Source organism: Lepisma saccharinum, chromosome 23 (genome assembly GCF_977018435.1).
Source record: "Lepisma saccharinum chromosome 23, izLepSacc3.1, whole genome shotgun sequence".
In the NCBI taxonomy this organism is placed as follows: Eukaryota; Metazoa; Arthropoda; class Insecta; order Zygentoma; family Lepismatidae; genus Lepisma; species Lepisma saccharinum.
The window spans coordinates 58,079,041-58,099,561 of record NC_139251.1 but is presented as its reverse complement, the minus strand read 5'-3'; the positions used below and the strand labels follow the sequence as shown (position 1 = coordinate 58,099,561).

The window sequence follows — 20,521 nt, the reverse complement described above, 5'->3', positions numbered from 1 at the left end:
CTTGAATTTTTGCAAAATACAGTATCAAATCTTCCTACATCACAGGAACTTAAAAATATTAAGAGGGCAGTGAATAGGATATTGAAATCAGAAGATATCAAGAATATCCAGGCAGAGATCAAACATCTCACTCAGACAGTGACCACTCTTCCAACCAATCAACATATTAATGAACTGCATGCCCTGTTTGAGGATATCAGAAGACAGGTCCATGATCTTACAGCTCAAAATTCAAAATTGGCAATTGTTGAAAATTTGCAACAAATTGTAGCTAATATCAAGCAACAGCTAGGGACCATGGAATCCAATCAAGCAAATGCTCTGTCTGTTTTTGCCACCCAGCTTCAAGATATTGTGCAACAATACAAAAAACTTGCTGTTGACATAAGAATCAAGCCGGGGCACGATGAGATTGTTAGGACTATCAATGAGCACCTTGAATCTGTAACAAGCAGATTGCTCACAGCAGAAAAAGAAATAACAGGCATAATCGAGAATCCAAAACATTCAGTAATTCTTGAATTGTACAGCATCCCCAACAAAGAATATGATTCTCCATTTACACCAGGAGGCAAAATATATATGCTGTCCCCTGCACAATTTTATTACCAGTTTTTTGTTGGGGGCACATTGAGACCAATCAAGATCAAATATTGGCTTCAGCCACAGGCACACCACTACCCCACCTTATCAATAACAAATGCTAACAACAAAGTGAAAATCACCAGTGTAGAATTGGAGGATTTTACAGATCCCAATACATTGGAAACAGCCTATACTGAAGATGATGGTACTCTGGAATTTAAAATACAGATAGGGGACAAATTATATTTAGAAAATCCTGCAGTTTCAGCTGCTGAACACCCTATAGTTGCAATATTCTTGTTTACATATTATGTCTAGACAAATTATTGTTGATGAATTACACAGACAAGCCAGACATAATTTTAAGAGACTGCCAGTAGTCACAAAAAGCATAGATGATTTATGGCAAAGCGACTTGATTGAAATGGCAAGTGGGCAGTTGAAAAACTTAGACAAGATCAACAAGAGCTTCAAGTATCTACTCACTGTCATAGATACATTTTCAAAATTTGCCTGGGCTGTGCCACTCAAATCCAAGACTGGAAAATGTGTTACAGAAGCCCTCAGGACAATCATCAATCAGAGTGGAAGATCCCCGCGCTATTTGCAAACAGATAATGGCAAAGAATTTTATAATTCAGTGTTTCAACAATTTATTAAAAGCCAGGCAATAAAACATTACTCGAGTTACAGTGACCTCAAGGCCTCAATTGTAGAGAGATTCAACAGAACCTTAAAAAATCTTATGTATAAACAATTCACACTTCAAGGTAATTATAAATGGATTAATATTCTTCCAGAACTTCTACATAAATATAACAACTCGGTCCATTCCACAATCAACATGAAACCCTCTGAAGTAACTTCATCTGATGAGCAAAAATTGATCAGCACTGTATATTATCCTAAATATCAGCCAACAACAAGAAAGGCCAGATACAAGATTGGGGATCAAGTAAGAATAAGCAAATATAAGCACTTATTCAAGAGAGGCTTTACAAGAAACTGGAGTACTGAATTATTTACAGTGGTTCAAGTTAAACCCGGAACCCTTAACACATATATAATAAAGGATCACCGAGGAGAAATTCTCAAAGGCAGGTTTTATGAAGAAGAACTCAGCAAAACTAAACAGCCTGACACATATCTCATAGAAAAAATCATCTGCAGAAAAGGCAACAAGTTACTTGTCAAATGGCTAGGACTCCCAGAACACAGCTGGATCGATGCAGACAAAGTGATACTATGAACACCTGGGATGTTATAAAGAGGCTGCCAGAACCTGAACAGCAGATTAAGAGAAATGGCAAGTTGCTGCCTGATAATATTAGATGTCTTATTGTTGGGCCATCGGCTTGTGGTAAAACTACACTAATGATTGATAATTTTTTATTGGCACCCAACTGGTTAGACTGGAAAAACAGGCACTTGTATGTTTTCTTCAGGATCTGGGCTACAGAATGCAAGAGGTTTCAGGTTTGACTCAAAATCACAGACAATATATACTGGGTGTTCCAACAAGGCTTCAAACTTTTTGAATTTGCAATTCTCACTTGGATTAGGCATCACCATATGAACAGGTTTATGGTTGCCACAGTATTTCAGATGCTCAATTAATTTGTTCTTAGCAATTTCTGCATTCTCTTCCCGAACCCCATTCACCATTTTTTGACCATCAAATACAGTTAAACATCTTCTGCACAACTTGAATATTCTATTGGATTTGTCTAGTTGTGTTCTCACTAAAGCTTCAAGATTATGTATCAGAGTGTAATGATGTGTATCATCCTCTTCAATTAAGAGCAAATCAATCGGAATAGCAGATTCATCATCAATTGTACTGATTCTGAGAGGTTCTATCGAGCAATTGCCACGGCCAGTAGAACAAATATATACATTAATAGATAATTGTTTGCCATTGATATTCCTGGCCCTTTTTTCAAATTTATCAATATTCTGAACTGACATTGGATATTCCAAACCCTCTATTGCATCGTCAAAATCATGTTCATGTTGTTTATAATAAGTTATTCTCTCAGGATGCCTTGAAACTGGAAACAAAGCAGCTAATATACACCACAAAAAGCATTTCTCATCATTATTTTTAATATTAACCACAGCTGTTTTGTTTTTAATATTATCAGGTAATGGCAAATATGTAGAACCTTGTAATGGGCTGAATTCAGAAATATTAACATATAACTTGTGTGAAGAACCGCATAGGCTCCATCCAGACTCTTTTGCCGCAAATTCAGAGTGTTTAATATTCAATTGATCCATCAAACTGCTTATTATTTTGTCTGAATTTGTATTTGAATATACAGGTACAGTTTCTGTTATGTGGGGCTGTGTAAATTTTGTGCCATTTGGCTTCTTATATTGCGTATACAATTTGAGGGACAGCTTATAAGAGCCATTTTGCGCATTTAGAATTGCCTGCAGATCAGGATTTACACTGTTCAAAAAATTCTGAATACCACATCTTGGCTCTGATTCAAACCGGTAATCTCTTAATTGGCTATTAAAACTGCTATGGATGGGTGCATAGCGTGGCTGCTTTGCTGCTCTGGCATTAAGAGGTGCTTCATGCTTTCTTTTCAGACCAGATGTAGATGCTTGTAGGGACTGTGCAGAGCAAGTATCTTTATGTGTATATGTAAAGTATTGCATGCTGTATTTTCTATTGCATTTGGGGCAAATTTTTGTGGGAGTTCTATATTTGTCTGGGTTACAAATCTTTTGGTGTCTGGCCCAATTAGAGCTAAATATATTTTTATTGCACTGATTACAATGTTTTTGATTTGGCATTTTTGTTGTTGTTTATTATATATATTTCCTGGGTTTCAATTCAAAACTTTATACTGGATAAAAATATCAGTTGGGTTCAGCACTGTGCTGTGTGTGTGTGTATGTATGTATGTGTATATGTGTGTTAATATTTCTCGCTTTGGTATTTATATAAAATTTCCTGGGTTTTAAATCTAATCTCTATGCTTATCTTATGACAGGTTGTAAGGCCAATAGCCCACAAGTAGAAAATTCATTCACACTAACCTTCCGCAAATACCTGCACGAACATGCTTATCTTGAATGGCAATAACCTTGTTATGTATTAATTTTTGTATAACAAGCTGGGGCAAATATAAGCCTGACCCTAAATAAGAGTGGATTACAACAAATATCAGATTTTATATTGTTCAATATGAATATTTAAACCAAACAGGTCTGTAAGTATGAGGAGCACTGTTAACAACACATCTGTTCTCCCCTGCCACTCTCATAATACTGGCTGATGTAATATTTGCACGCAGAGCTTCAATGCTCGGGAATTTCTGTAAGTATTGGCGCTAGGGAGAACATACAAAATCAATACTACTGTCTCGGGAATTGCACATACTAACACAAAGGGGAATATGCAAGTTGAAGCTGAGATCCAATTGAACTTAAATTGGAAGTAAATATGTGTGTATATGGGTGTGTATGTGCGTGTGTATTGGCTTAATTTCTGGTGTGGTCAATTTTGACAAGTTTATGGACAAAAATTTGGCTGATGCAACTTTTGTAAGTATAAGCAAAACAATCTGAGAGGCTCTTCCTTTCTGAGAGGGTATTTTTACAAAAATCTTGGATTAGAGGGGGGGTTCCACACTTGAGCAAAAAGCTCATATGCTCATGTTGAGCTAATTTTAAGTATAAACAAATCTGCTTAGGAGAGGCTCTTCCTTTCTGAGAAATTCCTGAGGGCATTTTTACAAAAATCTTGGATTAGAGGGGGTTCCACACTTGAGCAAAAAGCTCATATGGGCATGTTGAGCAAGTTTTAAGTATAAGCAAATCTGCTGGAGGGGGGCTCTTCCTTTCCGGTCCTGGTTATATCATCAATACAACTACTTTTCCGTGTATTAAATAAGGCTGCTGCTCACCAGGGATTCCTTATCTATTCTACACTATTCTATTACTTTGCTTTCTTACGAACGAAAACACTAATATCATCATCTTGTGGAAATTGTTCCCATATTTGCATTTTATTGCTATCCAGGTGGATGCATTGACTTCCCTCTCCATACACAAGGAAGAAGAAATGTATGCGAGGTATCTGGCGATTGGTAGTTTCTTGTTATTTTGATTGCTTCTGTAGGCATACTGCTAATTTAACTCATTGTAAAGCTGTATCTCCGAACCGTTTAAGGTACAAATACGAAATTCCGCTTTTCTACATGTAAAAACCTGTTTATGAACTCATTCGGATATGTGTATCTTGGATTGACCCGTCCATTTCTAAAGTCGTTTTCACGTTCAGAAGACACAACGGTTGCCAATACAGCGCTAGCTCATGTCGCCGGGAAATGATGAGCTTTCTTCACAATGTAGGTGTTACATATTTTGTATATATAATGATAACTATATGTAATTATTAATATTAATATTATACTGTGAACATTACAGTTCATTAGCATGTCATTTTCCCATTAGATTTAATTTAATACACAGGCACATTTAATATTCATTCGCCTTTCTCTGTAATTATCTCATAGAATAACATTGAGATATGGTAATGTGTTACATATATATATAAATTCATTATTGTCTATGAATTTATGTGTACGTTGGAAACTGAAAGGTGATCTTCATTTCAGTATTAATGTCGACAGTAATGTAAACAAAAACAACGTGTATTTGCGACAACACTAATGTTGCTCACAACAGCAGCATTGGAAATAATTGTCAATTATTAAATTAAAGTAATTGCAATTCTATTATAACAAACTGCATGAAGTTAATATTTTTACTGAATGGAAATAAAATAACAACTCGAAAACTCGGTGGTGATTAGCCGGAATGCTGCGGTGACTCGGCTCAAGATGGCCAGACAACGTCCCCTTACTTCGCGCGCGGTTCGGGTTAAAAAGAAACTCCAAATGCATGGAAGTAATATTTCTGGGAACCTTTGAGTGGTTATAAAAAATAATTTCATTATTTTCTTCACAACTTTGTCGCTGAAAGTTTTTACTTGGAATTACAGAACAAAAAATTGCCAGCGACAACATTTTCTACTGCACGAATATAAAAAATCTCCACATACTTTATTTGAATATTTTTTAATGCGAATATGCTTTAAAGTATTGATAAATTCTGAGCACCACCATCACCTATGACAATTAAAAAACAGCGTCATTTTTTTCCATAATGAATGCTTAAATTTCACGGCATGTTTCAACGTTAGGAATGAAAACAATGTAAAAATTGTGTTTTCACATAAAATGTGCGTTTTTAATTTATCTAAAAATATGTAAGCAACTTACCAGTTTTTTGTTCTCATCATCGTATTCTCTACAAAATTTCCTGCAAAACTGCAGGTACCGATTTTACGTAAGCTAAATTTGTAAATCGAGAAATTTCACAACAGCGCGCTCGTATTTGCCCATACGAAAAGCATTGTCCATAAGAGCCCATTGTGTCTTCTGAACGTGAAAACAACTCTACAGCATTCCCTGAGATTCGCTACGAGACTCGGCGGCAAGCGGCCCTGCGTCAGCGCTTCTATTTCCCGGTGAACGGGGTCCGCGACAGTTGCTAGAGTCGGCTATTAAAATTACAGTTTTCATATTGTGTACTAACCTTGACTACAGAAGGTGTTGAAAATGATGTCCCTCTGCTGCAACACATTCCTGGCATCTCCGAAGGAAATTGGCATTTACACGTTCAAGTTCGTCTACTGTAATTCTCCCGATTTCTCGTACAATACTCTCTTTTAACCCACGGATGGTGTGCGAATTGTCTTTTTCTACTTTATTTTTTAGATTTTTATTATTTTTATTTTTAGATTTAAAAATTTTAGCGGCTCTAAAGGGTGTGGTTTTTGAAACACTCATTTCTTGTGAGAGGCGGCGAATAGATTTCCGAGGAGACTGTTCTAACCTTTGTCCTATCTCATCGAGTGTTTCCTCAGTAAGTACACGTGGGTTTTTCTTCCAACTTTTATTCAGAACTGACCCTATTACTCTAAACTTTTTTACGAGGTTTAATATAGTGGTCCTATGTGGAACGGGAACACCAGGAAATTTCGTTGCAAAACGTCGTCGCACTTCTCCACAATTCCTCTTTCCGAAGTAACACTCGACAAGATTAATCCTTTATTGTAATGTTAACTTTTTTGGTGTCCATATTAAGCCACAATCTTCAACACACGGACACGACACAACACAACTTCCGAGGGAGGATTATAAAGCGTCAGTCTGCAACGTCAACAGAAAGGAAAGAGAGCGAAGGCAGGGAGAACGAAAAAAAACCCAGACTGTAACGTGCCACTGTCGCGGACCCCGTTCACCGGGAAAGACAAGCCCTGACGCCGGGCCACTTGCCGTCGAGTCTGGTAGCGAATGTCAGGGAATGTTCTAATATTTTAACCATGCATAGCTATCGATGATTCAAGAGTTACTAGAGACAAAAGATGTAATTTGGTGTACTGAAAGACCTTGATAATATACAGGGTGTTTCGTAAGTTCGTTTACAACGCTTGGGAGGTGATTCTACGAGTGAAAATAAGGTGGAAAGTTCATGTAACGAAATTACGGAAACGGCTTTGTTGCCGAGTTATTGACGTTTGAAAACGTGGGAAAATGATTTTCCGAAGTGAATAATGGCAAAACGGGTGGAGAGAAGTCGTCGGTGTTGGGCGGTCCACTAAGAAATTGGGTACGCTCTTGTTAAAAAATCACGCCACGCAGCAATGTTGTACAATGTCGTCGGTGTTGGGCGGTTCACTAAGAAATTGGGTACGCTCTTGTCAAGAAATCACGCGGCAATGTTGTGCAATGTCGGCGCAAGGGATTCCCCAAAGGACGCGAATGAAGATGTTGACGGGAGTGGGATGGGTGTACGTACTGCGTGAGCTGGTATCGACGAAAATTGGCATATGCCACAGCCCATCGTGTTCTGTGAAGTGTACTAGTGTTAACGGCCATAAACACTTGTAGCCCGGTGTAAGGGATGGCTGCATACACGTCCCAATAGCTAGCGGACATGCATCTGATTTATGGGAAGGCTGGAGGTAATAGCCGTGCTGCAAGGCGTCTGTATGGGGCACGTTTTCCAAATAGGTTGTTACCATTGCACACCTTATTTCAAACTGTAGACACTCGACTTCGGGAAACAGGATCAGTGTTGCCACCTCGTAGAGAAGTTGGACGACCTCGAAGTGTGCGAACACGACGGTTTGTGGAAGATGTGCTAACTGCAGTGATGGATCATCCAGGTAGCAGTACGCGCGCACTAGCCCACGAACGAAACACCTCCCATGTGAATGTGTGGTGAGTCCTGGCAGAAGAGGGGATGCACCCGTACAAATTGAAGAAAGTGCAAGATCTTTAACCTCGGGACTTTGGCCCACGTGAGGACTTTTGCCAATGGTTTGTTCATCAAATTGAAACTATCCTCAATTTTCAGAATACGGTACTATGGACTGATGAGGCTATCTTCACGAAAACTGCTGTGTTCAATAGTAAAAACAGTCACGAAAACTGCTGTGTTCAATAGTAAAAACAGTCATGTGTGTAAACATGAAAATCCACATGCACTGCTAGTGGCACATCATCAGCACAGATTTGCAGTGAATGTGTGGTGCGGGATACTGCATGACCATTTGATTGGACCGTACATTTTCCCTGTTCGCCTATGTGGACCCACTTATCAAGCATTTCTCAGTAAGGTTTCGCCTGAACTACTAGAGGACGTGGCACTGAGACAAAGACTGTGGTTTCAACATGTCGGTGCACCCCCACATTTCGATCGGAATGTGCGCCATTTCCTCAATACCGTATTCCACAACCAGTGCATTGGCAGTGGAGGGCCTGTACCATGGCCACCTCGATCGCCTAATTTTACACCCCTGGATATCTTCCTCTGGGGAGAGATGAAACGCCTCGTTTACGAAACACCTGTCGTGTCAGCAGAGGACCTCGTTGCCCGTATCAATGTAGCTGCAGCATCGATAGCAGAACGCCGGGGTTGTTGGGTCGCACTAGACAATCCTTGATTCGCCGTCTCTGCTTGGAAGTACATGGTGGACACTTTGAAAACCGTCTGTGATGAGGTTCCCTTCACATCTCCATTAAGCATACTGTGTGACACATCTGCCCTTCAGGGTATGCAACCTATGACAGTTCATTTTTTTCGTTTTTACGTCATGGTGCCCTTCGCTCAGGAAATTTTCTTTGTTTTTTGGTGCCATTCAACACATGCCAATTTTCGTCGATGCCAACTCACGCAGAACGCACACCCACCCCACTCCCGTCAACATCTTCGTTCGCGTCCTTTGGGGAATCCCTTGCGCCGACATTGTACAACATTGCCGCGTGATTTTTTGACAAGAGCGTACCCAATTTCTTAGTGAACCGCCCAACACCGACGATTTCTCTCCACCCGTTTTGGCATTATTCACTTCGGAAAATCATTTTCCCACGTTTTCAAACGTCAATAACTCGGCAACAAAGCCGTTTCCGGAATTTCGTTACATCAACTTTCCACCTTATTTTCACTCGTAGAATCACCTCCCAAGCGTTGTAAACGAACTTACGAAACACCCTGTATTCTTGCAATATAGATAATTTCAATCAATTTCCCTTCTGTGTTTGTTAGCCGATCTCCGTGGCGTAGTGGTTAGCACAGCGAGCCAGAACTCCATGGGTCCCGGGTTTTATTCCCGGCCTGGGCATGGGTGTTCTTGGTGAGTGTCATTTCATCAGTTTCATCATTTCATCAGCCGGCTAACGTGGTGGAGTGGTTAGCACATCACACCACGACGCCAGACGTTCCAGGTTAGAATCCTGGAATGGACATGGATGTTTGTGAGTGTTCATTCATCATGTATATGCATTTAAAATTTCCATTTTAATACACTTTTTAATACACTTCTCTATTCAATATTAATTAATTAACTAAAAGTAAATGCAATTAAGAGATATTATTAAATATTTTTCTTCCTTTTCATTATTATAAAATATGCCTAAACCATAAGATATATAATATACCAAACCATGAAATTTACCAGTAAATATATAATATGGTAAAATATTATCAGAGATACAATATACTCCAACATGCCAACATGCCAACCTAAGAAACTCCAAATTATTTAATAGATAGATTTTGTAAACAAGACCTATTCTGCTACCAGGAAAAGTCTTGGTACTCACAAATATTAACCTATTTTTTATGTATGTATATACTTTAAAGTCATTGTAACATATTTAATAACATAAATAAAGTGAAACAAAAAATAAACTGGAGAACCGATAAATTTCGAGCAAACTGACGCCCTGATTTATATTTAAAGGCACCAGGGCATAAAGCGCATACCCCCGAAAGTATGCAGCTGGGGTTTACTGTCCATTTATCAATTTTCATCGTATCATCATCATCTTCGCAAATTAGCTAAAAGTTGCACAAGGCGAAGTAAAATAATGCAAATAAAAATCAAATCATCACTCATTCTCATCGTCGCGATTAGCCGAAAGAAGGGTTTGAAAAGAAAAAAACGTTTTTATTAAAAAATCTAAACCCACCTGGGCTCAGGTCCCGGGTTCAAATCCCGCTCGGGCTTGGTTGTTTGTGAATGTCCATTCATCAATTTCATCATTTCATCCCCATCTTCGCAAATTAGCCAAGAGGGACACAACGCGAAGTAATATAAACTAAATCAATCAATCAATCTTACGATTTCCTGGTTACCTCTGTGCCTCTGACGATAGCAAGTTTGTATATTTGAATTGATATTTGTCTAATGTTCCTGCAGAATCTACAGCTTAATATAGGCCTATGTAATTTCTTAATAAAGATTCAACGTTTGTATTGGTGTACTCAGCTCTGATATTTCGTTCTACTTCATTTCAATATTAAAAGTGTTGTGCATTTTAGATGCCTTAGTTATAATGACAATCGTGATCTCATTCTAAGAATCTAAAATGCAATCTTTATTATTATACACCTCTATGTTCCTTCATTTCAGAAATCATTGAAATACCAAAGTTAATGAAAAAACCCACTGGGTTTTAAAATGGTTTTCTTCAGCCCAACCCTGGCTGAAAGTGACAGATAAGCGAAATAAAATAAGTCAAAATTCTATCTCTGCTAGCCAAAGTAAAAGGTATCCATCGAGTATCCATCGACATCTATTTAACATTCCACGGTTCATAAATTGTAAAGCTAAATATGTAATTTGGAGGACTTGAAAAGCTATAAATTACCATGCTCACGCATTATAATTACTATTGTTTAGCTTGTAGTACAATTCATTATGTTCATTACTCGGAAACTACAACTGATGACAGGTTTTACTATGCAAACTAAACTGAGTGGTCGGTTTGTACAATAATTTCTAACCAATGACAGATGGATTTGCCAGTTCGTGATTAGTACTGCATGGTATACCAGGATTCTGCCCTAGTTCGCTCCCTGCAATAAGATGCCTAAGCGACTTCCACGAGAGAAGGGGGAAAGGTAAGTTGTTCAGGGACGATACAAGTCTGACAATTGGATTGTGTGTCCGTACGTGTGTTAGTGAGAGAGTAACAGGAGGCAGCACTTGCAACACAAAGCGAGGAGGTGTGTGTGTGTTTCCCTGTATTATACCTCCTGTAATCCAATAAATGCTACCTTTGATCTTTAAGTAAACGCATACGTACTTTCTTCTGCCCTGTCTCCACTCTCTTTTGACTCGTCTGAGGAAGACCCTGTTTCAGGGTTGAAACGTTACACGTTAAGTGTTTTTTTTTTATCTTAATATACTGCCTTGGTCAGGAACTTAGTGTTTTTAATATGGAAGCATGGCTTATTTATATCGGAATGAGTGTTCAAAACTGACAAGTAGCTTGTACCCATTATTTTAATATCATAGTATGTATTCTCCCATTATTCCCGTAGCATTGTCCGGCTATTGTTCCACAAAACATTGATTCAATCATTGATTTGGTTGATTTTATTTCGCTTTTCTGCCACTTTTGTTTAATAACGACGATGAGGATGATTGATAATACAGTAACACCTCGTTAATCCGGATCCCGATAAGCCGGACTTCGCTTAATCCGGACAAACAAAACGAAAAAAGAAGCAGAATGCTAGGTTTTAAATGTGGCTAGAAGTCAAGAAGAGAACTTCCCAAAGAAAAGGCAGTCAACCACTGATGAAATTCTGTTTCCCGCAGACTGTGTACTGTACTGTATAGTGTATTTAGGCCTATGCCCTTTAAATACACCATAATATACGTGTTGTGTTGCTATAAACGGAGTTTTAATGCACTTTATACTGTTCTTTTAGGTTATTTCAGTTAATCCGGACTTTCGTTAAACCGGTCAACTTATCCCCCCCATTAGTCCGGATTAACGAGGTTTTACTGTATTATGAAATTGGTGAAGGATCACTCACAATGAACACTCACGCCCAGACTGAGATTCTAACCCGGGACCCCTGACGTCCTAGCGCACTGTCAGGCCTCCCCGATGGCGCAGTGGTAGCGTAGTTGCCTTGTAATCAAGGGGTCCCGGGTTCGATACCCGGCGGAGGCAGATAGTGGTTCCGATCCCACTTTAAAGGAAGGTCCAGTCCCGATTAGCCTTACTGTGCATAAAGTGGACTTAAAACACCAAATCAATCAATCGCAGCGCACTGTGCTAACCACTCCGCAACGGGTCAGTAATATGAAAAACTGTGATCTGCTACGACAGCAGAGGTCTCGGGTTGGGATCCCAGCCTGGACATGGTTCTTTGCGAGTACCCCTTCATCAATTTCATCATATCATCATTCATTCTGATCCTCTTGATCAGCCAGATGTGGCAGAAAGCGAAATAAAATCAAATCAATCTAATCGATCAATCAACGTGAAAGAAACAATGAGAATCTAGTGTGATGCAAGAAGATACGTGGGTCGTTCAATATATAAGTTTCCCTATGCTGTAAAAAATAATATTTTTAAGATACATTAGAAAACTATACATACATGTGTAGGAGGATCCTTCCTCACTTCTCCACATAATCCCCATAGAGATTCAGGTATTTGTCTCACCCTTGCACCAATTTGTCCATACCCTTTGCAAGAAAATCAGGGCTGTGGCTATTGAGCACTATTCTCACATTCCGCTTCACTTCTTCATCTGTTTCGAAACGGTACCTTGCAATTCAGACTTTAACACCGGAAAAAGATGGAAATCACTCGGCGCTAAATCGGGGCTGTATGGAGGATGGGACAGCCGTTCCCACCCCAATTCTTCAATTTTGTGTTGTGTTTGCACTGCTGAGTGGGGGCGAGCGTCATCGTCAAGAAGAATGACACCAGCTGACAGGAGACCTGGTCGCTTATGTCGAATTGCGTTTTTCAGTTTATCCAATGTTTGACAATAACGGTCAGCATTAATTGTTCTTCCTAGGTTCCAAAAAGTCCTTAAGAAGAACACCCTTAGCATCCATGCTTCTGAACTCCTTATGACGCGAGCCCGCGTTTTCCGAACAAGCATTTACTTTTCGCCCTTGAGCGCATGCGCCTTCACGTCTGATAACGAATCGATTGTTGTTCCTTGTAGACGAAGGATGGCGCTTGTCAACCATGTGCTTCTTTTTAATGGCATTGCTTTATACAATATTTTATAGCACAGGGAAACTTATATATTGAATGTCCCTAGTAAGAGAGAGATGAACTTCGAAACAGTACTGTGAGACTCCGAACGTGCAAAGATGTGACGAAAGGAGATAAATTTGGAGAGACGAATGCCATGGCCGTTTTCCTGGAACTAACGAACCAATCCAATCCGTGATTTTTTCCGGATCAGCGAGTCTGATGGAAAACGTCGGACAAAGGGACATCCCCGTTCCTTGATATCTGTATGTTCGTTTGTTCCTTTGAAGTGTGATTCCAGATAGGCGGTCTTGCAGCAATGCGATTTGGATTGATCCTATAATAAGGCGAACAATTATCTTAACGTTTGGGAAACATTCAAGAATTCCTGCAACCGAGGGTTAACGTTTCTAGTTGTTCTTGTATTCGAATCAATTGGGTGGGATGAATCAGGAAATTACTCTCCTCCTGCTCCGCTTTCTTTATTTTTACCATGTGCATGTTTTATTTGTTTGTTAATTTCGCAGAAATATGTTTGATTTATTTGTTTGTTTTAATATTCCCGTTTTTGTTAATGTTCAATTTATAATTTTTGGCTGTATGTTGATGACGCGCATTATCGGAAACGAAGTCATTTTCGATAGGATGATAAAAACTGGAACTGTCTAATCCTTTGTTGCATCCGTTGGCAAGACAACAGAATGTCTGAAGATTGACCGTTGGTCGAGTCGTGAGAGGTTATGTATACTACAATGACAGAAACGCTGACCAAAGTCAACAGGATATAACGTTGATAGGGTCATATAAAAAGAAGAGGTGATGTATAATATTTTAATAGACACTGTTATAAAAGTCAACCGCAGTTCGTTGTACAGTAAGTATAACGGAATTAGAATGCAGTGAACGTTGAAAGTGATATAGCTTTAATAAACGTTATAAAATGGCAAGAAGTTAGTAATTTTTCTAACATCATGTCCTGAGAATGCTCAGTGTAGTAATAAGTAAAGGAGAGTCCCATAACTCTACCGCACAAGGGGATTGGGTAACTACCGTGACGTAGTAATCCAATGGTGCTAACCCAAATGGAACGTCACAACCCTTTCATGCTTTATTTTCCAACACGTATGTTTGTAAATTTTTCTTCCTGAAAATATATTTTGTGTCGTCATATTTTTTTCTATTATTCGTAAATAATTTAAGCATTTAGAACTTGAGTTTCATGAAAGAAGCTACTTATACTACGTACTAAAGCTAAAGTCATGAAAATAGTCCGGTCAAGGTCACGCCGGCCACCTCCAGTGTTGCCAATAAGTAGGGACATTGAATTTTCGCGATGCGCGAAATCGCGAAATGTGAAAAAAAGATGCAATTTTGAACATTCTGCACGTAACTACACCCCCAATGATGAAATATGCATGAGTTTTATTCGCGAAGTAATGCGAAATGTATGCTTTTCCACGAAGTGAACGCTTTTTCGCGAAATAACCGTGAAATATCATCAAATTAAGTAGAAAACACGCAAAAACCGGCAATCTTGGTTGTGCGCGCAAACTGTCGATTTGTAACGAAACGTTTGCCTAAAGTTTCCTACCACTTGCAGCTGAAGAACGTTTTATCTTCGATCACATCAGGAAGACGCTGCAAATTGGTATTTCCCATACACATAATCTCAGTTCGAAAACTTCGCTCCCTGTCAAGCTGCATTCCTTTCTTCCCTCGAATGTCTACTCAACTTCCAGTTTCATTGAACTTGCTAGCTGTAGCAGCGATAATATTAGTCTGTTCCCGCACATCAAGGGAAACAATGGTGTCATTTGTGTTCAGTCATGAATGAATTTTGTTTATCATCATGTGATTTTCAACATGTGTTTGTGTATGTGCAGTGGTGATTATTTTATTTGTTGGACAGCAAGAATATCCTTTAAATACATACAATGAATAAATCACTTGAGATATGCAATTTAGAAATGAAGTGATTTTGTGTTGATGTTTTCTTTTTGGTTGGACAGCTAAGTACTTGTATATGTGTACAGTATATAAAAATGAAGTAGTTTATCAATTTATAGCTCTTTTGTATGTTGTTTCCTCTCATAATGAAAAAGTGTGTGCCATTTTTTTTCCACCGCTGGTATATACCGCTGATCTAACGTTTTATTTACCGCTCTCCTCAGTTTTTATTTACCATAAATTTGTCTCCCTACCAATAAGCAACAATTTCAACCGACGAAATCCACCCCATACATACAGTGGGATCCATGAGTATTATCGTGCAAATTGTCCCTCAACATGTTCGTGCACTTTTATTTGACCCAATAATAGTTTCAAGAATTAAAAGAAAACTTCTGCACCAGCATACATATGAATCCAACGCTTAAAAACACGTAGGATGTAAGAGAAAAATTAATGAAAATAGTCAAGGACAATTTACACGGTAAATGCACGAAGTGTCGACTGAGCAACTTAGAAGAAGTGTGGCAACCCTGGATGCCAGGGGTGTGGAGGAGGCAAGGAGAAGCTTCGACCTTGACTGGTCTATTTTCGTTGAGAGAGCTTGTATGCAAACATGATACTTCACTTTCGACTACAAGAAAAATAGGCCTAATTTTCATTTTTGAAAGCAAAAATGAACCGTTGACCGTTACAAGTATTTCTCAAATATTATACACTTTTGTGCCACTCAATGGTATAGTGGTAACTAATTGTCTTCTAATCAAATGGTCCCGAGATCTACCACCTGTTGACGTACGTAGTGGTTCGGATCACAGTTCGAGGGGTGACCTTCCACGTAGTACCCCCAATTGTCAACTTAACTTCCACGTAGTACACCCTGGACTGCTTTTTGCAGACTAACGAGACTCTGGCGACTGGCCCTATGGCCAGTATAATTCTGTGTGTTGTCCCGTTTTTTTTTGTTTTTTTTTGTCTTTATGTGTGTTGAGTGCCCCTTTACAGCCTTAGCTTTTAACCTAAGTCAGAATATTTTAAGATTTTAGTTATGCGACATTACAGTTATGTTATTTCTTATGGTAAGGGGCTGGACCCCCTATAACGTGACGGGTACAAAATAGCCTAAGTGCTGACGCACCCAAAATTTTAAATTCAAATTCAAAATCGCAGCTGGACTATTGGTTTAATTCCTGTGCATAAGGTGGACTTAATACAAGTTTGACAAATAGCGTAGCTTTGGTCCTATTGTTGTTGTAACTAAACAATTTGAATCGACTTCTGAGAAGTTGTATTTTTTTTTATGCTCCATCGTTCTCCTTCAGGGTAATCGCAACGATGATGATTGTTAGATTATATTGCTGACGAGACACTAGCATATGAACACCCATTCATAGTCAAACCTGGAACCTTGAATGGCTGAAATGCCGATTAGCCTACCCGTGCACGGTGTCCCGTGTTCGATACCCGCTGGAGGCACATAGAGATTCGGGTCCCATTTTAATCCAGTCTCGATTAACCTTTCTGTGCATAAAGTGGACTTCAAAAATCAATCTCAAACACACTCATTTCTGGTAGAACTAAAGCCAGAATGACAATTGTATTTTGTTTGCTTTTTTGCTTACCTGCAGATGGACCAAAATCCAAAATATTGTTTGTTAAAATGTGATCTGGTTGGTTGGATAACTAAATCATTGCTTGCTTTTGTATGCCACAAGGTTAATCGCGTAACGCAAGTTAGGGGACATGTATGGAGAGAAGTAAGCCGAGGAAAGTGTCTATTTTCATTGTCGAAAGTACTATTCAGGAGCTACTGAAGCAAACTTTCGCAAAACGTTAGTGAAGATGGCAGTGAGATTTCAAACTGGGACCTCTGACATAAAAAGTGGCCACCTTCTCACATTCATAGGGATCATAGAATAAGTTAAAAAAATTCCAGGGATCCAAGTTTAAACTCGGTTCTTCAATAAGGATCACTTTTTGTGAACCAGTGCTTTGGAGCAACACCTTCTGAAGATATTCATGCCGACTAGATCCTTTTCAAACCCAGGAAAAGTTCTATGCAGAGAAGCCAGTCTTACAGAAGTTTTGATTTAGTACTCAGTTTAATTCTGCGCTGAATCCGTGAAGAATAACTATTCAAAGTATTACCATTTGACCTTTTTTTATGGGAGATTTCTCTGCTTTCTGGCGAGCGAAAATGCTAATACCATCGAACAAGTGATGTAGTGTTCTTCAGATCTGCATTTTGTTGAAATTCCAATTCTATTCAAGGGCTTCTCTCTACATGTACATAGCTGTAGAAATGTGGCTGTGTACTCTTGTGGTTTTGTGCGTCAAGTAAAAGCCGACCTCCGTGAAGCAGTGGTTATCTCAGAGCGCTACAACATAAGGGGTCTCGGTTTCGAATCCCGACCTGAAGCGCGTGTTCGTTGTGAGCACCCCTTCATCAATTTCATCATATCATCTTCCCGATTAGTCAAAAGTGGCAGAGAAGCGAAGTAAAATAAAACCAAACCAATCAATCAATAAAGCTTCAAAAATAAAGGTTGAGTTACTTGTGGTGTATCTAATAAAGTCATGTTTAATAGATCCTGTTTTCCATTGTTCAAGGCATGTGCATACAAAATTTCAAGACAAACCTTAAGTTTGAGGCCTCTAACGAGGGAATCACCCGATATTTAAACGTGTAATTTAGTTTTTTTTCGAAATGACCGTGTCTTATCTCCTAATTTGATGAATTTTAATGATGAGCTAGTATTTGGCACACACAGGTGATGTACCACGTAGAAATTTCAGCGAGAAATGAAAGCTTAACACAGACTCGAACCCGGGGTGCTGCTATACCGTCCCATTGCTACATCAGCTTAGCTATCGAGCCAACACTAGCCTCGGCTGAGTTTTCGGTTCCGCTGTTTTTACCTCCGTTGAATTGTTCCTGACAATTTGTACGCATTTTTCTTTATTTTGATGCACCAAAATGCATCATTAGCAGTTGATGTACTGGTCAACCTATTTGTGTAAATTGTCACATTTTGGATTTTGAGCGTGTTGGGAGTAAAGTAATAACAGGGTTCTTACCATTCAGGAAAAAAACAATTTTTAAATTTTTTTTTTAAGGGAAATCGACGTTTTTGAAGTACGAGAACTCTCATAATCAAGAATGCTTAAAAGTCAGTAGCAACTGTGTATAAATTCGCTGCAGCAGGTATGATTCATCTGATGAGGAACATCTGGATTTGCCTTTTCTGGAAAAGATCAACTTTTTTTAGTACTCTAGAAATGAGAGTTTCAACAAAAAGTAGGACGATCGAGACATTTTAAATTTCTTGTGATCCAATTATACTTCCGTTTGATCTGCACTCAATAAGTATTAACTTACATATAATTAATTCAAGGATGATGAAGAATTTCTGCATATGAGCATCTGATAATCTTAATAAGGAGTGATTTACCTTTGTCTTTACACTTAACGATAATTTAAGGATTCAGAATTAATTGTTCTTTGCAATCAAGGAGCATACCATAGAGGATATGAGCATTATTTTGATGCAGGTAATCAAGACCAGCTTTAACAAATAATCCGCCTAGCATCATATTTTTTCTAGCGTCAGATTTACGATCAAATGTCGTTGCTTTTTTTAATTGCATACGAGTATGCCATAGTTTTTTTTACAATAATCTTAATTAGTTTTTGAGTGTTGGTCAATATTAATCTCTTGCATTAACTATAGTTAGAGTAATAATTGTATATTAAATAATCTAGAGAAAAGGGTTATGTTTTGAACTCTTCATCACATAGAAATCTACCACATTAATGGTTGTTGGTATTTACCCCTTTCTTGTTGCAATTTGGGGAGACAATAATTCTATATTAATCATAAGTCAATACATGGTAACGTTCAGCTTTATACTTACCTCCTCTGTGATTACACAGGGTGTCTATCAGTCAAGAATGTCAAGAAATTGACTGATAGGTCAAGAAATTCAAGAAAAAGTCAAGACATTATGCTTGGGGTCAAGTATTTTTGCAATTCTTTACATTATAGTCAATTTACATTGTTATATAGGGGAAGGAAGGGTAATGTGGCCACTCCAAGGTTTGATGAATTTTTATGATACTTTTTTAATCAGCAAAGTTATAGAAACATAGACCAATAGTAAGTATAATAACTTTACTTTCAATTTCTATTTTATATTTTTAATTCTTGTTGTTTAGAAATGTACACGTAACTTTTTTTAAAAAAAGTACGAAGTGGCCACTTTGCCCGCCTAGGTTGGGTAAAGTGGCCAGCGTCTTCCCATTTTACCTGCATAGGTAAATGCACAAATCACATTGATTCAGAGTGTGTATTCAATCAACACAAGCTGAAGTAATACACATTAAGAATGATGTTTTTTAAGTATTATCTTAAGTATGAACTCTTTACAAGATAAATTAAATAGTAATTCGTAATCAATAGTCTATCAATAAAGCATTAGGCGTAGGCCTATTTGCAAATTTCGCACTCAAACTCATCATCTTCTTCGTCACAACCGGCGCACTCTTCATGTGCCCACTTCTTACATTTTAAACATCTAATCCATCCTTCATTGCCTTTCGAGTCTGTCTGTTTCGTGGCCACTTTGCCCGGAATGACGTCATTACAAAAACTGTGGTCTAACGTACATGACTTAGCGTTTTCAAACACACATCATTTAAAAGGTTATTTTACGCTGATCAAACAGCACAAGAGCATATAATTACAACACTTACTATTATTTAGCTATAATCAACAATTTGTACCACTTAACTAAAATCAGACTTGCCAAAAAACAATAAAATTAGTCCACATCTAGAAAAGTGCAGCCTCTCGCTTCAAAGTCACAGACAACACTGAACATCCGTGGCGACTGTTTCGCCCGGCTCGAGCCTTCCGTTATACAGCGAAGAGAACTCACACGGCCACTTTGCCCGCACTGGCCACTTTACCCTTCCTTCCCCTACATATAATAAAAGTACTTAAAAATACTGTAAAATGAACTACTTACGATTTGTGAGTATACGTTTTATAAAAAACAACGTTTCAAGACACAACTGGTCCCTTCATCAGGTTCACAATTACGGCCATGAAATGATTCCACTCGCCAAGATTTTGAACCTGATGATGGGACCAGTTGTGTCTTCAAACGTTCTTTTTTATAAAACGTATACTCACAAATAGTAAGTAGTTCATTTTATAGTTTTTTAAAGTACTTTTATTATATCATCGTGAGTAAGTCGCACACGCCTTAAATATGAGTGTTGTATACCTGTACTGAGATTGGATAAAATTGAATATTTAGAAATGTAAAATTGTATTGAGTTGTGGTTAAGATTTGTTCATTTCGTTTCTTAAGAATTACAT

At 38.4% G+C, this 20,521-nt stretch overlaps 1 protein-coding gene across 2 annotated transcripts in view; it reads left to right on the top strand.

The window, feature by feature from the left end:
* The window catches only part of Syn2 (Syntrophin-like 2), a 623,560-nt gene that overhangs the window by 96,083 nt on the left and 506,956 nt on the right, over positions 1 to 20,521 (top strand). The gene's annotated exons all lie outside the window — the stretch shown is intronic.